The sequence below is a fragment of the Homarus americanus genome, unplaced genomic scaffold, assembly GCF_018991925.1.
Source record: "Homarus americanus isolate GMGI-L3 unplaced genomic scaffold, GMGI_Hamer_2.0 scaffold6734, whole genome shotgun sequence".
Lineage (NCBI taxonomy): Eukaryota > Metazoa > Arthropoda > Malacostraca > Decapoda > Nephropidae > Homarus > Homarus americanus.
Genome location: NW_024744826.1, coordinates 1 through 21,682, shown reverse-complemented (window position 1 = coordinate 21,682; position 21,682 = coordinate 1). Strand labels below are relative to the sequence as shown.

The window sequence follows — 21,682 nt, the reverse complement described above, 5'->3', positions numbered from 1 at the left end:
AATCAAGTCCTGGTGTAGTTAACTGTGGTGAATACTCTTGTAGTTCCCACATGTTTTAATTGACTTCACTTCAAAAAGGACACTTGGAAAATTCACTACGGTACCTCGTCGTACTTTTAATGTTCACTAGGAAAAGGGATTCTACGCGTGAAATTTTCTTTAACCTTCAATTAGGTTCACTACATCCGTTAACACTATTTATTTCCATTAATCCAATCAAGTTATGGGCCCATAACACTTCACTTGGCATCAGTGACAAATATCCTCTAATCTCATACGAGTCACATCACCTTTTAACCAATATTTCCCATATATTAACACAACACTTCACGTTACGAGTCCTCCAGCACTTCACAACACCGAACACTTCCACTTATATCAGTATATAACACCGAAAGAGTATCAAGTTTTTAAGGCAATTGTCAAAAATGAAGGAATAATGGACACGTCCACCTTGACTATGTACTGGACACGACTAGCGAGTGATGTGGCTGTCAGCTGCCCCATACTGTACATGTTGCCATATCGCCAAAATTTATTTATTTTTAATTCTCTATCGTATAAATCGTTGTTGATGTTAGAATAATGACGTATGTCAACTATATTCTAATTTATCTTATTACTCTAAAATAAAACCTTGGTGAGCTTTATTGGAAGTAATAAAGAAATAAACAAGCGAACTATCAAACAAGCACTGGAACGACTCTTTACGGTACAACAATTCAATAATTATCTTATCACTCATATATTACCGTTACTATGCGAGATTTAAATTACTTTGTAGCAGATTTTAACGAAGACAAAAACAAATAAATAAAAATAAATCAACACAATGATCATAAACGCGTAAGTCAAAGACTAGAACATAAGAACATAGAATGGAAGAAGCACGGTGGGCCTATTGGCCCATACTGGGCAGTCCTGTTTACACTCAACCCCCTATTGCTCATATAAGCATCCAACCTATGTTTGAAGCTATTCGGCGTATTCGAGTTAATGATGATATTTGGTAACTTGTTCCATTCATCCACTACTCTGTTTCCAAACCAGTGTTTACATATTTCACTCCTAAATCTAAATTTGTCTAATTTAAAACCATTGTTACGAGTTCACTCCTGGTTGGATAGTTTGAGTTGTGCAGCATCTCTTGGTCATAATCTTGGGTGCATTACCAACTAAGTCCTGTTGCACGATGGTCTCCACAAGGGAGGGGTCCTTCTGGAACCTCTCTATACGATACCTTATAGAGGGGGTAGTTGTGGCCGATAAGGTTCACAAACTTATCGTTCAGCTCTTGCACACGTTATTAGTACGGCAGTTTCCATCTAATGTTGCCTCATAAACGTTTTCCAGACATCTGAGGGGCATGCTGGGGGCATATGAAACAATGTGATGCCCTGTAGTTTCTTAAGCTGGATGGTTCTGTAACTGCCTGTAACATAGGTTGTATCGAAGTAAGTAAGCAGCTCGGCAGTCTTGTTCGTGAGGTGACTCCGCCATCAGGTACCAGACTGTGGGCAGGAAGGTGAGTCCATCCAGCATACCACACAACTGGCGAAACTCCATGGTTGATTGGTGATGCTGTGATAGACCAAGCTGCTGGATCTTACGCCAGGTACTCTGTGTTAGGTGGTAGAAGCATCTCTTGCTCTGCACCTCTCTGCCAAAGCTAGCACCAACTGCACGTAATACAGCATCTTCAAAGTCTGTCACAACAGTCCGCACCTGCAGGTTAAGTCCCAACTCAGTGCAGTGGTCGACGATGGCATCAAACAGCTCTGAGTACACTGCTCGTGTCTTGTTCTGCATCAGAGCATAGACACACGAAACATAGGTTGTGCTGAATGGGACTCGAAGTACGTACACCTGTGTAAACTGAGTTGGTGCCGTCTTGAAAGTGCCATCCATGAAGATGGTCTCTGCAGCTGCCAGCCGATGAAGGCTTTCTTTTGTAGCAAAGGCGATAATGAGACTGTTAGCTTCTGGGCCACTGTCGTAAAGGAGGAACTGCTCTGGGCTGGATCCAAGGGTCTTTTTCCATTCATCCGGTAAGGTGAAGTCCCGAAGACTCTAGAGGCACGGGAGGAGTACGCCAATGGTACCGTGGAGAGTGCTTGGTGTTCTCCTCAGAAGGAAAACGCCTCTGTACAGCCTTGTTTTGTTGGGTAACTGCCTGGGCAACGATATTGCCTGGCTTGTCCAAGGAGGAGGCAGCCTGGTGCCGCATCTGGTTGCGACACTTGTAGTACTGTACATTGGTCTCGTCAGCAGCATGATTGTGAGGCCGGCACAATGGGTTATCAATTCCAGTGTGAGTGCTAAGACTGCCTTTATAGGTGGAGGGGAGGAAGACGTCACACCATATATAAAAAATAACAATACATCACGGGCAGGGGTCGCTTCTAAACCACCAGCCCCCCGCCTATTTAAGACCCTGACCTCGTGGTCATCTCTCTCTTAATACCTCCACCAACCCGGCCATCCAAACTTGCCTTCTCCTCCGCCTGTCTGGCGGTCCTCGCTCCCGCCGGCGAGCATGGCGACCCACAGGCTGGTCCTCCTCTGAGCATCCTCACCAACCAGCTCTCTCTACATCACGCTTGTAACCATGCTGCCTTCCCAGCACCAAGCTGCATTGTACATCCAATACAACATGTATATAGAGAGCACATTGTGAGTTTCCTTTCTCCATTCCATCCTGAGTGTGAACCAAACATCTCATACCCACAGGGCTTTTTATGTTAGGGGAGTCCCTCCATGATCCTTGTGTCACTAGAAGGATGATCCCCATCTTTTTTGTTTCTAGTTTTTATTGTGGGTTTTTATTATAGTTTTGGTAATATTGGATATTTTTGGTATTTCTCCTTTATTTCTGCATATATTCCTTTTTTGATTTATTTATTTAGTTTATTTTGTATTTGCTAATTACTAGTTAAAATAAATAAAAATTTACCAATTGTTCACTCAATTATTTAAATAAATGTATAAGCATTTAATATTTAAGAGTGTGTCACTTTGGTAAGGGAAACAATGTTAAGTCTTGTTAAGTTTATTTTACTCTCTCCTCTTGGTCACAGATCGTCTTCTTACTTCACACTCTAGTGCCTCTTGAGTTATTCTAAAGGTATAAACTATATTTACTGTGTTATTACCGTACATATGGTGGTCCTCAGTCGACATTCCTGCCACTAGGGTACAGGTACAGGGTGTATTAATATACCTTCTCAGTGGAAACTTTTCTTTTTTTACAGACACTGTACTGTACGTCGCCGCTCTTCAGTGACTACATCACAACACATTCACGTAAATAGTTCTCAGTTAAATCAGTCGTTGTAAACAAGGAAATAAATAACTTTCTCCTATTATAACTGACTTTTAACTCACCCTGTTAAAGATACATTTATTTACATCAGTTGTATCATTAATGAGGGACATCTGTACTGTACTGAACTGTACTACATCAGTTGTAACATTAATGAGGGACATCTGTACTGTACTGTACATCAGTTGTAACATTAATGAGGGACATCTGTACTGAACTGTACTGTACATCAGTTGTAACATTAATGAGGGACATCTGTACTGTACTGTTCTGTACTGAACTGTACATCTGTACATCAGTTGTAACATTAATGAGGGACATCTGTACTGTACAGTTCTGTACTGTATTTTTCTGTACTGTACTGTTCTGTACTGAACTGTACTATACATCAGTTGTAACAATAAAGAGGGACATCTGTACTGTATTGTACTGTACTAACTCTACTGTTCTGTACTGAACTGTACTGTACTGTACATCAGTTGTAACATTAATGAGGGACATCTGTACTGAACTGTACTGTACATCAGTTGTAACATTAATGAGGGACATCTGTACTGTACTGTTCTGTACTGAACTGTACATCTGTACATCAGTTGTAACATTAATGAGGGACATCTGTACTGTACAGTTCTGTACTGTATTTTTCTGTACTGTACTGTTCTGTACTGAACTGTACTATACATCAGTTGTAACAATAAAGAGGGACATTGTACTGTATTGTACTGTACTAACTCTACTGTTCTGTACTGAACTGTACTGCACTGTACATCAGTTGTAACATTAATGAGGGACATCTGTACTGTAATGTTCTGTACTGTACATCAGTTGTTACATTAATGAGGGACATCTGTACTGTACAGTTCTGTACTGTATTTTTCTGTACTGTACTGTACTGTTCTGTACTGAACTGTACTATACATCAGTTGTAACCGATCGCCCAAGCGGCTTCACGAGCCGATCAGTGGTGAAGAGGATCAAGTAAATAAAACCTAACCCCACTCATTGTTTAGCACAATACGTGGGATTAATAAAAAATAATCGCGTAGTTTTACGTCCTAATTATGAAAATATCTACAGTTTTTTACAGACGAAGTATGAAAATTATCTAATAAATATTTGGGCGTTTGAATAAAGAGAGAAGCTAGTTCTTGTGGTATTTTCGGCGTTTGGTATGCGATGGTGTTTTCTTAAATGAATCATAACCTTTAATAAGTTAAGTAAGGTTTTGAAATTTTTGTTTGGTGACATTAATGTGTTTTAAATTTGTCAATCAAACCGCCATGTCCTCCTCCCTATAAGACGTGAGAATTGACATAGTGTTGAGGTAAACAAAATCGCATCGGGGAAGAGTATGAACACCACGTAGGAGCTTGATCCTCTGGCTACAGCTTTAATAATTGTTGTATTTATTGTTTATAGTTGAGACTTGTGTTATGTTTATACCATTACGAAAGATGAACAAATCTTCGCCAGAGAAATGGATGAAGGAATAATGAATGGCGGAAGGTGTTGTGTATGGCGGACACAAGTGAACAGTAATACTACACCGTCACTAACAAATTGGTAAGTAAAATGTGAAGTGAAGTGACAGGTGCCGATTATGAGGGTTCTGTTGGGCTGTTTATGTTGATGGCCAGAAAGTTTTCTTGAAATGAGTCGTGTATCTTGTGTTGTATGTTTCGTTTGATGGCTATGACAGTTCCATCATGTAGTGGGTCTTGACTGTTTTTTGGTAGACTGTGCAGTTAAATATTTTAATTTTTTTCCGAGTTTTTCTTACCATTCGAATTCAGGAGGAGAATATCTGGGTCTATGCTACGGTATGTGTTGTGTAGTTTGCTTTCTCTCTGTGGGATCCATGCTAAAACATTGTGTTGGATTATTTTAAGTTTGTTTATTATGAAGGCTGGTGCCTAGAGCTGGTTTGTGCCATTTTTTGCTGACCGGTGTTCCCCTGACACCCTCCTGTCAGTCAGCAGAACCAGGCAGATTTTTTTTATATGAGGACTGATCAACTCTCTCTCCTGTTGTCTTGTAATGAGTCATCCTTTATTAATTAGTGTTTCAATGTGTGTGTCTTCTAGGTTTATGTCTGTAGTATATGTGGATTTTATCCTGCCATGAGTCTTTCTGTTGAGACTATGGGGGAGCTGTAGTGGAGAACAATCGTAGACCAATTTCGTCTCCTTAGGTCTTCATTCTCCGTGGTCTTTCTGGGTCAAGGTGGTGGTGCCATAGTTTCTGTTTGATTCTTTTTTTGGAGTGCTGAATTTGGCGGGGTGTTCTGTTTTTGTGGTGGTTTCGTCTTCGTCCGCCATCGTTACTTCCTCGCTTGTTGGGTCAGGATGTATGTCGGGAATAACCTGTTCTTGGGTTGATGTTACTTGATCTGCGGTGCTCTCTGGTTTGTATATACGGTAATGTTAAAAATTTTGGTAATAGGTACGTCGTTTGGGAATGCCATGTCTGGTAGGAAGTTGGCGGCGAACATTTCCCTTGTGGCCTTGGCAAAAGTTCCAGGTCTGGCTATATTCATGATGTGGGTGTGGATTATGGAAGTTATTATTTTTATGGGAAGATTATTTCCAAGTTGCGACAAAATAGGTTGCTTGGGGAGGGGGGTGATTTTTTCGAGGACCTTCGTCGTTTCTTGGGTTAATTTTGTCACAGCTGAATATATTCTGTTTTGCTGTTATTTATTTGTTTGTGTTTTTTGGTGTGTACACACACACATATACAATACAGGTAGAAATTACTGTCTCTAGAACGAATGGCTCCCTATCCCGGCCGCAAAAATGTCAGTAACTTTAGAACTTCCCTTAGATATTTTTGGATACATCCTGGGTATCATCCACGAATTGTCAGTTATTGTTTGGGGAATATTAATTAAATTACTCTAGTAATGGTACAATGTTTCTTATTAGGTTATTGTAGGAAAATGCCTGGTTTATATATAATTTTTTTATCACTGAGCCCGTATAAATGTGAGGAGAGACAGTTAATAGAGAATTGTGATGACTGTTAATGGTATCCACAACAATTAAAAGAGAATAGAATCAGTCTAAAAGATCATGTAAAACTAAAAATATGACACACATCATTTATTGGCTCTATATAGATATGAGAAGAAGAGAGATGTATTAATAACTAAACAAAAGACCGGTATAAATGTAATGTAATGTTAATAAAGATGCTTACTGTATTTATTTTAGGTAAAGGTGTAGACAATGGCTACCGCCAGAAATTGTTTGTCGATTTTCGTTATTTTTCCTATAATACTTATTGTTTTGATGATTTTAAGTATATTAAAAGAAACGACAATGTTCTATTATGATTTTAAGTATGTTTTAAGACTTTTTCGTATCCTACGATCATAAATCCCCTGTTAGTGGGCGGGGCATGAAGGATGAGGGAAATTATGGGGTAAAAACACAGCGAATACAGTACTGATGTTATGGCATTAAAAGTACGTGTCTAGGATCATTTGTAACGATAGAAATCTTTTTCTTGCCTTTAATGAGTCACGCGTGAAAATTTTCCTACTTCGTCATTGTTCGCTGTTGACAACCTGTATAAGTTCTGTACCATTAATCCTGATCCTTTAAATAAAATAGGTAAAGGTGTAGACAATGGCTACCACCAGAAGGAATTGTCGGAATTGGGTGAACTTTTTTCTACATATTAATACACCTTTACAAAATAGCCGTAACTTTGAAGTAAGCTAACCTCTATTTTACTTCAATATGTAAATTGAATGCCCAAACATTGCCCTCTGTTTATGTCACTTGGCTAAATTTTTCTCAACTTGTGAAGTCATTGACGTTCATTACTGGCCATAGTTAGAACCTCAGATGAAAGAATGGATAACATGAAGATTAGGCCCAGCTTATTCCTTCTGGATTACTATATTGAACACCCTAATGCTAACCTGACCTAACTTAACGTATCTTCACTTAGTTACTTTTAGTAAATATAATTTTTGTTTGTTACAGGAGATGTTACAACAAAACTTTGAAAAATTAAACTGTACCATAACAGCTGAAAATGACCAAGTGGAGCCTGGAACAAGAGGTGCCACCACCAACACTGCACCATCACCACCTATGCCAAGGTAAACTAAAGGGGGTATATATAAATTTTTCTACCCATTATGTAAACTCGCAACAAAAAGTATCGGTGCATACTGTAGTGTGAACAATTTGAGACCAGTGACGATAGGTATTGGGAAAGGCAAGTTGTTCCAGCCGTATGTTGGCAGCCCTGATTGTCAGCCATATGGCAACACCTAGTGGAGGGGGGGGGGGCTATGAGGATACACTTACCAACCTTCCCGACATATCACACTGTATGTGTATCTTTTCGGAACTCGTCGATCTCACCCTGCACCGATGGGTGTGTATTCTGTGTGGGAGGTTATAGTAAGTGTGGAAGCAGTGGGTAGTGTATCAATAGTGCATCTGGCGACTCGGCCTATTTCAGTTTAAGTGCACACCACACAACCACCTCTGCTGTAAGTATACTTTATCCTCTTTGCCACTGATTATCAATTTGATTTCAACAGAGAATGTTTAGGAAAAATAATGGAAGCATAAAAAGGCAAAAATTATACAAGATAATGAACATCGCAGCTCAGCTGGGATGTGTTGTCTCTCCAGACTGACCCTTGGCACCTGTTGCTAAAGGTCAGTTGGTAGAGGCACACAACCCAACCCCCCTCCCCTGTGTGGGCAGAAGTATTTATTTGTTTATTTATATCCTTCAGATTGAGTTTTTATTTTTTGTTTATAAAGTGTCACAGAAGTGACTGGGGAGAATATAATTTACATTGCTGAGATTCTTTTAAGATAGTGATTAATTTGAATATAAACATTCTATTGTTTGCACTAGACAAATATTTAAGTAATCATTTAGTACATTAGTACATGTACAGTACAGCTGTGCCCTTAGGACAGTGTAGCGTGCCCAGAGAAACAGTAGATGCAAATTTTAAAATATGATGCGCCAGATTGACTCGCACAAAATAGGAAAGATTCGCTTTAAATTAAAACATTGTCCTTAATTGTGGGTGTCGCTTTAAGTCAATAATCTTAAATTGAATCGCTTTAAATCGACATTCTACTGTATAGGTAACTTGTATTATTACATCTTATTTATTTTGAAAGATAATAAACATCTTGTAAGAGCTGATGAGTCAGTTTTTTAACATGTAATATTAAATTGTTGTGCTTTATGAATTGCAAATATTTTCAAAGGCAACAAAAAATCAATAACATTAACACTTGTTTTTAACAGCATACACCACAAATCTGTAAAAAACATTAATTTTAATCAACAGAATTCAACATTAAACTGAAACGGACATCTCTCATAGGTGTGAATCCTCAGAGGCAACCAGAATGCCTTTATCACAAATTATATATCGTCATCTGGCCACCTGTCCATTAAATGACAGTCTCTCGAACCATTTCCCACCTCACTCATACGGGAAAATACTTAATAGTTGTAAAAAAAATCATCACTGTTGTGTTATTAGATTAACTGCAAAAAATAACAAGATGACTAACAATTTGGCCTAAATCAGCTAATAATCAAATATTAGAACATCTTGGCAGCAATGTGTCAACTTATGGTTATACAAAATACTACAGAATACAATTAAATTGGATGTTGAATAGGTGAAGAACTCCAATAATCAGTTCATAATTTTGCATTACTATACAAGATTGACCAACAGTAATTTCTCCGTTAGCTGGGATCTTTCAAACCCGGAAGTCTGATAGCTTTTAGATAAACTACTTTGGATTATTATAGTAAAGAAATGAAGTTTCTAACTTAATTAGAACTGCATTAATGGATTCCGGTAGTTCAGGCTCGAGGAAAACTTCACAAGCACCCAGAAACATTCTGGGGAAGTGGGCGAGTGTCTGTCTGTGCAGGATGTTTAGTTTAGACACTGAAACTTTTCCCAGTAACCGGAAAAGGTTCTGGGGAAAAGGAGTTTTTCCGGGTTTGAGAAAGTCGTCTCGTCGCCCAGAAATCTCTCATCCCCGGAAGTGCTCTGCACCAATTGTGTCGGCTAACGGGGATATCACTGTGTGCACGGTCGCATAGGCCTCCACACAGGCATAGAGCAGTACACTGTAGAGCAGCCTTCACACATTTACACTGCCCCCTGCATCTTTTCTTGCTACGAATGTGGCAGAGTTTATTTCTTGTCTTTACCCAGAACCATCAACTCGTCCATTATGAATAGGTTATTTTGCCATTCTTTATTAACATACTGAAGAAAGAATCCCCATTTGCAGGTGACATGATGCAACATCTTCCCGAGGCAGTGGACCAGAAGGTGTGACACTGTAGACACTGGGAAGAATACTTTCCTACCATCACCAAGTGGCATCATCAACATAACCAGCCAACTGAAGTTAACCAGAGATGGACACAAACTTCACCTGCTGCTGTATTGTAAGTCCATTGTTATTAATAGCTAAACTCTTAATTGAACATATCTGTACTCAAGGACATAACAGGGTGTAAGACAGTACAGTAGGCCCTGTTCAGAGCTAAGAAGGTGGATGGATATTGACAAAGTTTTGCATAGAGATGGGTAGATATGGCGTAGGTATATGGAGCGGAGGGTGGAAACCAGTTAGGTCAAGAGATGCACAAGTCTAAATGTGGAAAGGAAGAGAGCCAGGGGTGGTCAAGTTTATCAACTTCCCCTGCCTAACCTAACCTACTAAAGTTAATGGATAGGGAAGACTGCTGGAGATATGATGGAAGATTACAGAGGGACCCACCAAATTCGCAGGGGTTAGGTTCTCAAAATGGCTGTGAATTGCCAAATCAGCGAATAACATTTGCGGACTGAGGGTGGGGGGGGGATACATTTTTACTTGTGTACAAAGAAATGTATATTCATTTTCTGTTGCCCTTAGGACAATTATTTCTTTTTACTGTATTGTATATATATGTGTGTAAACACACACACAAAACACATACATACAAATAAATAATACTGTAATGGGAAAATACTCTCACAAAAAATAACAAACAAATTTATTAAAAATGTGAGTCCACCCTCAAGTCCGTGCTTTATTATTAAGTCTGTGCTTTATTACTTTAATAATAAAGCACAGACTTGAGGGTAGACTCACATTTTTAATAAATTTGTTTGTTATTTTTTGTGAGAGTATTTTCCCATTATTATTTATTTGTATGTGTTTTGTGTGTGTGTTTACACGCATATACCGTATATACTCGTGTATAGTTTGAGTTTTAAGACCAAATTTTTAGGCAATAAATTGGGGGTCGACCTTTTCATGGGTAATAGTTTCGTTAGGTTGAATCCGTGCATGATAGGAAGGGCTAGGAGCAACTTTTAGTTTTAGACATGAAATATATTTACCGGTTACTGCCAGTAAACAATGGAAACGTAAAATATGTACCAATTAGTAATGAACAGCTGTGGAGTGCCTTCAGCAGATGATGCTCACCACCTTACAATAGGCTAACCTACCTTACAGCGTGCGTTCAGTAGTCTATGTTGAAGTTGAACCTGATGACACTGTAATGAGACAAAACTCACAAGAAGAAGATTACATATAGGTAGAATATTGATAGTATAAGAGTATAAAGAGAGGAAGACTTTGGTAGCGTGGCCGTGATAGTTATTTACACTGTCAGTACACTTATCGTATCTTATACGTCAATACACTTCTATTACGTCTTAAGGGCGACTTCTCAAACACTGCTTCGTTACAACTCTTTATTAATTAACGACATGACATGGACCCATTAATAACACCTTCTATTGAAGTTACTAGGACATTATATTTACGTTACTAGGACATCATATTACGTTACTAGACACTCTGATTCTCGGACACGAACATGAAATGAATACACTTCCCACGTAGGTAACTCATCCCATGGAAAGCTCTGACAAACACTCACGTGACCTAGGGGAGGCCTAGCAGGGAGACTGCTGAGCTGGAACACTGGTGTCGGGAGGGCGCCTGCTTAGCTGGGACACCGGAGGGAAGTCTCGGTCCTGACCGGAGGCGACTTGCCTCCGGCCTCTGACTTCTCTCGAGCAGGCCTGGTGGTGTAGTAGCTGGCCACCTTGTTACAAGACAACTACTTCTCTGCGAATCCTCGAGGGAGGACCAGGACGTCCTATATATTGGGAAGCGAGCCGTCAGGTTCAGCTGGCCTGGGGGGCGGCGAAGGGTCTCTTTACATTTGACCCCGCAAATGTGCGGTCAGGCCTGGACCTTTTCAGAACTATCTGGGAAAGTCATCAGGTGGGGCCATGTGTATATTGGGAGAGCAACCGTGAGAGTTCCCCTACACTTGACTTCCCAAACGTCGGGCCAGACTGGAGTTTCTGAGATGTAAGGAGAAGTCGTCAGGTGGGGCCGTGTAACACGAGAGGCCTTGAGTTGGGCTCCAAGGGTTACAAGTGACCTGGCTAATTGTGAGGTCAGGTCTGGACTTCTTTCTGCGGTGTAGGTTATTGTATATTGGGAGAGAGTCGGCTGGTGCCTTCTTACATGTGTGACATGGGAGGGGGAGCTAGTTGGTTTACAATCCTTGGTCAACCGCAGAGTTACCCTATACTTGCCCTCGGCTAATGTCCGGTCAGACTGGAGTTTCTCAGATGTAAGCTGTGGTCTGACAAACCATCACTACAACACCGTCATGAGTAAAAACTCGCACAATATTCATTGACTGTCCTTATGTTTTAGTCTTTACCACCATTGGTGAATAGAATTTGTTTTACATTTGTAAATATTATTTAAAACATATATGAACAGTAAATAAGTGTTGCTCTCATATTCATATGTAGAGAAATGACGATACGTTTTCACATGTACGCACTTACTGTTCATACGTTGGAGTTCCCAATCGTCTCTCCTTATTTCTTTACCATTAGTGGTAAGCTACTGCTAGTGTTCCATTTATCAACATTAAATAGCATTACTTAAAACATATATACAGGTAAATTTTCAGCCACCGGCTGCAACTCTATTAATAAACCGTTTATTATTATTATTATTATTTTATAATTTTTTTTTAATTAAGTTCACTACAGCTACAACCAGGGTCTTAATTTCTTCAGTTTCTTATGTAGAACCATCGCCACTCACGAAAACAATGCCGTCTTGTCTCCTCGTTTGTGTTTTAATATTCTACTTATTATTAATGAATTGCATTGTTCATTTCACATATATAAACATTAATTCAATGAAATACATATTCGGTAATAAACAATAATGGATCTTTCGTACATATTCTTAAGATAAATGTCTGTTTCCTTGAGTGCACACGTATACATTGGAAGTAAACACTGACAACAATGTCGTCTCTTATACTCTTGTGTGTTTTAATATTCTAAGTATTAATGAATTGTATTGTTCATTTTGCATATATAAAGATTAATTAAATCAAATACATATTCAGTAATAAACAATAAAGAATCTTTTGTATATATTCTTAAAAAGATAAATGACGCGGCATCCTTAAATGTGCACGTATATGTTAGCGTTCCCAATCCATCTCTTTTTTTTTGCCATTACTGTACTTTCATTTTCTTTCGTTGTTCAAAAGATGTTACCGTAATCGCTTTTTGAATGGTTTTCAGTTAAAAAAAACTGTTGTATTACAATAATATTCTATCCTAGTTGACTTGAATAAATACTTGAATGGAAATACGAGATATTTTTTATGAAACTACCCGTGTTTCAGTGTAAAGTGCCGTAATAATAAATGGTAAACAATTTGCCTTCGGTGCTCGGTGTTTCTGGCACGGCGAGCCTCAGTTTATAGGTTGCAGAGTGTTTTTAGTGAAGGTTTTCTGAAATGAGTTTTATATGCTATAAAATATGCCATTACCCTCAAAAACTTTAGTCGACCTATACACGAGGCATAGCATAAGTAAATGATTTCTTGGTCAAAAATTAAGGTCGACCTATACACGAGGTAGAATTATAGAAAAGTATATACAGTATATACAATACAGGTAGAAAGTACTGTCTCAAGAACGAATGGCTCCCTATCCCGTCCAGAAAATCTCGGCAACTTTAGAACTACCCTTGGATAGTCTTGGGTACATCCAGAGTGTCATCCGCATATAATCAAGGTCTGCGAACTAAAAATCCGTGAATTGACAGGGTATGTTGTACTGTGTGACAAAATAATTGTATCACATCAAAATACTTAAGATAAAAACAATCAAATATGTAAAACTTAAAGGTACATAACAGAGTTGTCAATTATTGTTTTGGGGAATATTAATTAAATTACTCTAGTAATGGTACAATGTTTCTTATTAAGTTATTGTAGGAAAATGCCTGGTTTTTATATATACAGTGGTCCCTTGGTTAAGGAACACAATTCGTTCCAGAAGGTTGTTCGTTAACCGAAACCATTGTTTCAATGGGTTTTTGGGTAATTGGTTCCAGCTCACCGAAAATTAATAAAATACACTTTCTTTGAGGTGTGTGTGTAGAAGGCTCCTGGTTGATGATGATGATGATGAGAATTAGAAGTAGGGGTGGAGGAGAAAGGAGAAGAGAAGGAAGTGGGGTGGAAGAGAAATCACCCCATGCTTCATGCCGCCATTTCATCCATAAAATTTTAAGTTCACTTGGTGTAATTCAAGATTACAGTATTTAATTTAAATCAACACTGCACTGCACTAAATATTATCAATATGTAAAATAAATTTCAGAATGACCAATAATTGTACTCTAAAAACGTAAAAATAGTCCAGTCTTATTACTAGACTTGTCTCATTCTTGCAGCAACACTAATTGGCTCAGTTTCTATTATTGTCCTTCTTGAAGACTGTGAGCGTGAGCCTCGAGTGTTAGTACAGTGATCCCTCGGTTAACGAGCGCCTCGGTTAACGAGATTTCGGTTAACGAGTTACCTTCCATAAGATTCTTAACTTCGGTTAACGAGCAATCCCTCGATTAACTAGTTTTTTACAAGCCGACCTCAACATGTTTTCGCTTGCATTTGGCGGTCCACCAGCTGTAGTATTAGTCCGCCAATACAGTAATCGGTTTTAGGGCTTAAATTCCATACTATTTAGGTAAATATCAAGAAGTTTATACAATTCAATAATTTTAAAAGTTTAATATTAATATTTTTTAGTCATTTTAACAATTATTGAACATAATTGAAGGTAAAGAAACTAGTTTCTGGCACGCCATCCAGCCTGTTAACACACAAACAGGCGTTAGTCTCTCTCTCTTTTCAGTGGAGGTAACATATTGCTTGAGACTCTCTTCAACTAAATGCTTTTTTTCTGTTTCCAAGCAAATTATTGGTCATTTTGAAATTTATTTTACATATTGACAATATATTATGCAGTGCAGTGTTGATTTAAAGAAAATAATCTTGAATTACACCAAGAGAACTAAAATTTTATGGGTGAAATGGCACCATGGGGTGACTTCTCTTCCACCCCAATGCCTTCTCTTCTCCCTTCTCCTCCATCCCCATTCTAATTCCCATCATCATCATCCAGGAGCCTTCTACATACACACCTCAAAGTAAGTGTACTTTCTACATTTTTTGTTGGATTTAGGCAATTTTCTGTGAGCTGGAACCAATTACCCAAAAACCCATTGAAACAATGGTTTCGGTTAATGAGCAACATGCTGGAACGGATTGTGCTCGTTAACCGAGGGACCACTGTAGAGTTACTCCCACGTATTTGGGGTTTTGTTCTCATTGGGTTACAAGTATTACTTAAAGCTACACTTGTGATGTGCAACTCTTATATAAAATCCACAACATTTCTCAGTCTGTCTTCCCTAGGTACTTTTTAATGAGGCTGTCTGTTTATTTCTTATTGTTCTCTCATCACACGTTGTGTTAGTCAGCTGCAGCTGCCACATTATTACTGTGGGTATTGATGTAACTTTCTTGTTAGTGTTTTAGTGTATCGTAAAAGCATAAAATCACTAACACCTGCGATGAACTGATATTCCAGCCCTGGTGTGCCACAAGAAATATGAACATTAGCTATTGCTGAAACTCAACTAAAAATTAACCTAATGTGGATTGTAAATACAAAGTGTTTCTCAGTCATATTTTGTTTTCTTTTAAGTATATTAATAACATTTAGCTTCATTTTCAAAGCAGAATTTAATCATTAATCAGTTATGATACTTTGCAAATACTGCATGCCCTTCAAATTCGGGGGGCATTTTTATTTGTGTGCAAGGAAATGTATTTTCCCTGTATGTGTTTGCCCTTAGGACAATTATTTCTTTTACCTGTATTGTATATATGTGTGTCTACTCACACATATACAGCTCCTCCCCGACTTACGACCACTCTCACTTACGACCTGCCTCGGTCATACCAAAATTTTGTTCAATTACGTATTTTCGAGTCCCAACGTCAGTGATTGCGCTGTGTATTGACAAAATTTTCGTTTGTAATTCACTTTAAAATGGCTGGCAAGCTTAAAAGTAAGAGTTTTGTGGTGTTGAGAAGAAAAAGAGATGCCCATTTTAGATTTGCTATGTATTATTTAAGCATTTTCGACTTATGGCCATTTTGACTTGCAACCTGGATTTGGGTCCCTCACCCTGTCGTCAGAAGGAGAGCAGCTGTATGCAATACAGGTAAAGAAAAGCTCCCTGTCCAGGCTGCGAAAATGCCAGCAAATTTAAAACTACCCTTAGACATGCTTGGGTACATCCAGTGTATCTTCCGCAAGTAATTGAGGTCTGCAAATTTAAAAGGCATGATGTTTTATTTTTATTTTTTTTACTTTGTTACACTTCAGTTAAATAAACTTTTATTGAAGTAATTTTGAAGAAAGCTGCTTTGTACATGTTTTAATTTTTACATAGTAACAGTGCAGTACTTTATCTTAAGTAATATTTTCAGGTTCTTTCTCCATCACTGCCTTAAGTGGACCTGAATTGAGCTGGACCTGATGTGAACTAGACTAAAGTGAGCTGGACCTCAGGTGAACTGGAACTAAAGTTAACTAAACCTGATGTTACTGCACCTGCAAGTAAAGTAGACCTAAAGGACTATCTGGTATTTATTTAATATTGTTCTGGTTGTAATATTAGGAAGGTTCTACCGGCATTCCCTAGTTTTTAAGAGTTCTGTTCCTGAAAAACCACCCCACCATCCCCTCCCCCCAGCTAGAAGGTGATAGGATATTTATGGTAAAGGTGTTTTTTGGCTTATAACTTGCTTTGCTGGAATCCTTGCAAGATAGCAATTAAATTGAGTATAAACATCTCACAGTTTGCACTAGAGATAATTTTTTTTAGTCCTTTAGCCAAGTACATTTGAGTACAGAGTGAGTACAGTTATATGTTGCTGAAAATTATGGCTTTTTCACAGGGAAACGTCTGTATAACTATCCCCAGTAGTTAGGATATTATGTACTGTATTTTGGGTGTTTTTTATATAATTATTTATCGTTTTTATACGTTTAGTACATTTGCTGGAAGATTCGGACAGCTGGTCCCTCCTTTTAGTCTTGATCTTTGTGGGTTCACTGTAATTGTCCACAGGGGGTTAATATTTGAAGTTGCCAACACCTATTTATGACTGTATATTGAGTCTTATATAGGGAGAGAAAAAAAAACATTATACAGTAAAGCATTTTCTTTGGAAATTTATATTTGTTGAGTATTTTAACCTATAAAATTACCCACAATATTAACTGCTCAAAGTGGGCAGGGTGTTGAGGTAAAATGTGAGTTAAAATGATCAAGAGAACACCAAACAAACATGGATTAAGGGCAGGAAAACACAGGCTGCTTGCTTCTTCTATTGTCATCCAGGTCCAAGTGACTCACACTCATTACACAATTTCCCAATACAATTAGGTTATTTAACAGATAGGTAAGTGAACAGGGCACCATCTGATTACTCTAGAAGTGAAATGCAACGCCATCTAGAAAGCAGAGGTCACTTCACTACAGTACAATTGCGATACTAGTAAACTGTTCCATTGGCCTACTTGCCTCTGTGTGAAGAAATATTTCCATATGTTCAATCTGCACGATCACTTGGCAAGCTTAAAGTCATGTCCTGTCGTGTTGGTGGTGCACCATTTATAGGGATGTTAGGTAGGAGGCAGGGTTCCGTTTCTGTGTACCGTAAGCCTCGAATAACGACGGTAATGTGTGCTCCAATATTGCAGTGTAAGGTGAATCGTTGTATCGTGAATCATTAATTACCATTAAAATAAAGCAATAATAATGAGATGCTTTCCCCGGTCTGACCTTTACATAACTTTTGTGTGGCTTTTTACCCTCTTCCCCCAAAACAATACAATTAATGAAAGTCACTATATTCTTTAAATAATGTTTATGAATGGTCCTTATACAATATAAATCAATATAATAAGATCACACAAGAGGAGATGGGACGCTATTGTTGTTGTCGTGTTTACACCTACAATGTCAGTTATCCGCCGGAAACAAAAAATAAGACCCTGGTTGTTGTTATAATAAAATTAATGTAAAAAAAAATATTTGTTTTAATTAATGTTATTTAATGTACAGTAAAAGTAACCACTGATGTTAAAGAACAACAAAGAGTGAGAGTGGAACGGCAATGTATGCTGTACTTGCGCCCTCAAGGAAACCGCATAATTGATCTTACAAATATGTACAAAAGATTCATTATTGTTTATTACTGAATATGTATTTGATTGAATTAATGTTTGTATATGCGAAATGAACAATGCAATTCATTAATAATACATAGAATATTAAAACACGCAAGAGGAGACGAGACGGCATTGTTTTCGTTCATGTTTCCAATACCCGTGACGAATGACTATGGTTCTACTTCTACATAAGAAACTGAAGAAATATGACCCTGGTTGTTGCTGTAGTATAATTAATGTAAAAAAATGAATATGTATGTATTAGATAATGTTATTTAATGTTAATAAATGGAACAATAGAAGTAGCTAACCATTAATGGCAAAGAAAAACTAAATAGATTGGGAATGCCATCGTATGTAAGTGTGCACATGTGAAAATATCGTCATTTCTCTAGTACATAAGAATATGAAAGCAACACTTACTACTGGTCATATATGTTTTAAATAATACTTACTAATGTAAAGCAAAAATTCTATTTGCAAATGGTGGTGAAGTCTAAAACATAAGGACAGCCAATGAATATTGTGCAAGGTTTTACTCAGATGATATCATCAATCAGGATCAACTGTGACTGAAGCTTTCCATAAAGATATCATAGCGGTTGCTGAAACTGAAGTTGCTGTTGAAGCTTCTTATGAAGCTGAATTTGATGGTTTAGGACTTTCAATAATAAAGCTGTTGAAAGAACCTTTCTCAGCCACTTTCTTATTCTCATTACACATCTTTATGTTGAGGTCATATGTGCTTTTCACGTCCTTGTTAATTTTAATGCTTCGTTCTGTTCATGGATCCACTTCAGAAAATAATAATATGTTCATTGCTTGCTCCATATAATATCCACAGACCTCTCACCTTTTCATATCGTTTTAACACATCTAGTTTCTCGGATAAGGTTGTACTTGTACACTATCTTTTAGCTTTTGAACCAGCACGACCACCACTTGCTCTCTTGCTCATGTTGAATAGGGACTCAAAAATGCTGTAAGAAACCTGAGAAAGTTTTTCTCCTGTTCCTGTTTAGATGCGTGAAAACAAAAGGACTGCCAAGCTCCGACTCTTGTTTACTGGTGATGCTCATTACCACTCATATAGCCCAGCAGCTTCCCTTGCCCGGCAACTTCTTTGCGCAAGGCGCTCTTTTTTTTTTTTTTTTAATACATGTTGGGATTTGGTTATTACTGGTACTCCTTGACTTATGACCACCCGGACATACGACTGCCCCAGTCATACCAAAATTTATTCAAATTACGAATTTTCGAGTCCCGACGTTAGTGATTGCGCTGTGTACTGACCAATTTTTTGTTTGTAATTCCTTTTAAAATGGCTGGCAAGCCTAAAAGTAAGAGTTTTGTGGTGCTGAGAAGAAAAAGAGACACCCGTTTTAGATTTTCTATGCATTATTTTTGCATTCTCGACTTACGACCTGGATTTGGATCCCTAACCCCATCGTAAGTCGGAGACTGCCTATATTTACAGTACAGTCATGCGCCGGTTAACGTACGATCGCATATACGTCCGTCCGTCCCCCCGCCTCCCCAAAAAAACCCACTTCCGTGACGCCTGCTGGACCACCACTCCACGACCCCCTTACGGAGACACGATGATCCTTCCCATACTGGCCAGATATTATGTTTTAAAGGAATATCCTTCCTTAGGCTTTAGTAAGCATTTGCCTCCAGCTGTAATGTTATCCTACATCTATTGAGGATAAAATCTTTCACCTACAAATTGACAATAACACATTTGCTATAATCAGACATATCTAGTTGCCTCAACAATTGCAACCCTGGTTGCAATTGGGGTTGCAATTTCAAATTCTGTGTCATTTAAGGAATAACGAAGTCTCAGGTGCACTGCACTCTTAAGATTAAGAGAAAACGGACTCAGGCGTCCTGAAGCGAGAGAAAACGGACTCCTATGATGGGGGACACAAGCACTCACACATGCCACTCATACTGACAGACTTGACACTCACTTACTTGACAAGTTTTACCAACCATTAGTTGTGTACGTTATCAAGTGAATTTAGTCAATATTTTACAGTACACTGCAACACAGTGGTCCCTTGGTTAACAATGGAACAAACCTGTACTGTACATGTACTAAATGATTACGGTACTTAAATTGTTATGTCTATTGCAAATATAGATTGTTTATACAGGTATTCAAATAAATCACTATCTTACAAGAATCCCAGCAATGTAAGTTATATTCACCCATGTTGTTTGGGTGGCAAATTATGAGAAGAGCTTAGTCACTCTTAAGTAATGATAAATAAACACGCAGGCCTTCAGCGCCAACTGTCAAATCTTATCTCAAATAAATAAACCAACACCAGACACTCTTGTCACCCCCCCCCCCTTCCCACGCTCGCTGGCTACCTCCCTCCTTGTGTTCCCAGACAAAAGATTGGTGATACCTTTATGCTTTAAGGCATTTATTTTATATAATATCTCAGACTAAAGTTAGGAGATTATAATTTGCATTGCTGGAATCTTTACAAGACAGCCAATAATCTTAATATAAACTTCATATATTTTGCTCAAGATATAAAAATTGTAGTACATTAGTGTACAATACTGTAGTACATTTTATAATACAGTATAAAGTTTTTCAACTGTATTTTTGGGTAGATTTACATAAATATCTTCATTTATTTTCATCCATTTACATGCACACACCATACTAAAAGAAACGTAAAAGAAATACTGTAAATGACTTTAGTGCAAAGCTGGAGTGCACATGTACTAATTTGATTACGGTACTAAAATTGTTGTCTAGTGCAAATTATAGGTTGTTTATATTTAAATAAATCAGCATCTTACAAGAATCCCAGCAATGTAAATTATATTCACCCAGGTCATTTCACTGGCTTTTTATAGGAGAGAAGCTTAGTCACTTAAGAACTGATAATTCGTTAGACCTGGGCCTGTGCCAACTGTCAAACTGCTCCCCTCCACCCCACCCCATGCCCCCTCCCTCCCTCTCCCCCATCTGCCCAGTGTTGCTGGAATCCTTGTAAAACAGTGAATAATATTAAAATAAACGTCATGTATTTTGCACAATAGATAAAAATTAATCACCTGTATCACATTACAGTAGTGATTTAGGAGTAAAATTGTATACTGTATGTACGATTATAGTATTCCACATACACGTAAGTATAAATACTGTACACAGTTTATGTGATGATCGGACAACGGTTAACGTCACGTTTCCAAGAACGTATCTAGGACGTTAACCGCGCATCACTGTATATGAAAATGTAATTTTATTTTATTTTTATTATAGTTTCGTCATAAATTTGAATAAAATAATGACGTAAATTGAATTGGGTCCTAAATTAACCAGGGTCTTAAATATAAATTGTCGTTGGTGGAACTGTCGTTATCGGAGGCTTTACTGTACAGTACAGTAATCCAGACTGAGAGGTACATGAGATTTGTACAGATTAAGGAGCATTTATCTATCTTTGTGTTAGAAGGTTTGCTTTATAATTCCCTCATTTGAACGGCTTATGGTTGCAACATCGTCTTGACTTACTACCTTCTCAAGTACTGTACAGTGTCGTCTGTAAACTTGGCAATGTGGCTCAATATATTTTCATCTCTGTCATTTATGTAGATCTCAAGCAGGGTGGATCCAAGGATAGAGCCTTGTGCTACACCACTGAGAACCTTTTTCCATTCAGAAT

General features: G+C 38.0%; 1 long non-coding RNA gene across 1 annotated transcript; it reads left to right on the top strand.

Moving 5' to 3' along the window:
* The first annotated feature begins 4,701 nt into the window (after window positions 1–4,701).
* Window positions 4,702–17,637, top strand: LOC121878036. The gene is made up of 4 exons (XR_006091090.1): window positions 4,702–4,885; window positions 7,315–7,433; window positions 9,628–9,787; window positions 16,238–17,637. It is a non-coding gene; the product is annotated as an uncharacterized LOC121878036 (long non-coding RNA).
* Window positions 17,638–21,682: the final 4,045 nt, after the last annotated feature.